Genomic DNA, 2,027 nt, shown 5'->3' with positions numbered 1-2,027 from the left:
TTCTCTAAAGAGGAACCAGGAAAACAGAATCAGAACATTTAACACAAACATGCAGTCTGTCTGTGGAGGATGGGGTTGGGAATATGCCACCCTGGATAATCAATAAAACTAGAGTTATGACCTCATTTATCATCTGCCCCAAGTAGGAGGTGTGGATAAGATGTCCCCAGTCACTTCCACCAGGTCGCCTCTGATGGATCAATTCCAACCTTATTCACTGGAAACAATTTCTTGATATTCAATTCACATTTATACTTCACTTATTTTTCCCCCAGTTATAGTTATGCTTCTTGGATACCTCAACAAAAACCATTCTCCTTCATAACCAATAACTTCCATTAAAACTAGTCATGTATTAATATTATCTCATCACTTTTCACCCAAATGAAATATACAAAGGCTTCTATGCATGGTGCTGCACATTTGTTGCTGAAGTGAATGAACTACTGATAAAGACCTGCTATGTGTCAGAAGCATAACATGAAATCCCTAACCTGCGTGGCTTCATTGGGGATGGCCCCAAAATAATCGGGGGAGGAAGAAATGTATAACTAGTTTTTTTTTTAAATGTCAAAAGTGAGAAGAAACAAACCAGTTCACTTTCAAGAGTTTATCGTCTAGTGTGAACAGAAAGTAACCCTTCAAAATAGTTAAAAGCAAAACATCACTGTTATAATGAAATTGACTACAACACTATCTGTGATGATTAGAAGTCAACTTGACCCAACCTAGAATCACTTGGAAAGAGAGTCTCAGTGAGGAATTGTCTACACTGGGTTAGTCTGTGTGTCTGTCTGTAGGGAATTATCTTAATTGCGTTAATTGACATGGGAAGACCCAGCCCATCACCAGTGGCAACATTCATTCCCCAGGCAGGGGATCCTGAGCTATATCAGAGTGGAGAAATTGAGCTGAGCACAAGCAAGCAAGCGAATGTGTATGTGGTCATTTCTCTCCACTCTTGACTGGGTGTGATGTGGCCAGCTGTCTCAGCTCCCGCCTCTGTGACTTTTCTGCAATGATGGACTGTCACCTGGAATCAGAGCTAACAGAAACCTTTCCTCCCCTAAGTTGCTTTGCATCAGGGTATTTTATCACAGCAACAGACATGAAGCTAGAATACTACTGAAACAGAAATCAGCTGCTGTCTCTAAAAAGAGCAACGACCACCTTGTCCCCTATGTACTTTCCTTTTAAGTATTCACCCAAGTGTTTCTCAGTGACAGCTACAGCAAGGACTCCAACTTCAGCACTTCCATGTTCAATGTATATCCCTAATGGAAGGGACTGGATGATGAAGAAGAAGATGACACTGAACTTGTGAACAGACACCCCATAGCAGAGGGCAAGACCATCGTGGCGCTGCCAGAAGTGAAGCTCCATCGGAGGACCAGCCAGACATACTCACAGGACTGGAAGAAAGAGGCTGGGAACTAAGAATAGAGTAGCTTTTAAAGTTTTTAAAGTGTTCCTACAAGACACATTCTAAATTATTCCCCCCACATCTTTGGAAGCCTTCTCTGTATGCACGGATGTGGTACACAAGTTTGAATCTGTGCATGTGGAGGTCAGAGTTCAACCTCAGGTCAAACTCAGAGGTCATTCCTCCAAAGGCATCCACCACGCTTTTAGAGACAGAGTCTCTCCTTGGACTGGAGCTCATAAAGAAGCCTAGATAGTAAGCTCTAGCAATCTACCAATGACTAATTCTGATTATGGGATTACTAGTGCCTACTAGCACACCAGGCTATTTTATTTGGGTCTGGGGATTGAACTCAGGTCCTCACACCAACAAGGAAAGCACTTTATCCACTGAAGCACCTCTGGCCACATTCTATAATGATCTGAGAGTCTGGTTTCTCATAAGTAAGTTAGAGACTATACATTGCATAGGAATCAGTAGGAATTAAGTAAAATGCAATAGGATACTACACATAAAACACCAGTAAAAGTGACACACAGTCTGTAATCAGCAAAGAGTAGAATTATTTTGCACTTTGACTAGATTATTTCTTTGTGCAGAAGAA

Source organism: Peromyscus eremicus, chromosome 5 (assembly GCF_949786415.1).
Source record: "Peromyscus eremicus chromosome 5, PerEre_H2_v1, whole genome shotgun sequence".
Lineage (NCBI taxonomy): Eukaryota > Metazoa > Chordata > Mammalia > Rodentia > Cricetidae > Peromyscus > Peromyscus eremicus.
This window is presented reverse-complemented; position numbering follows the sequence as displayed.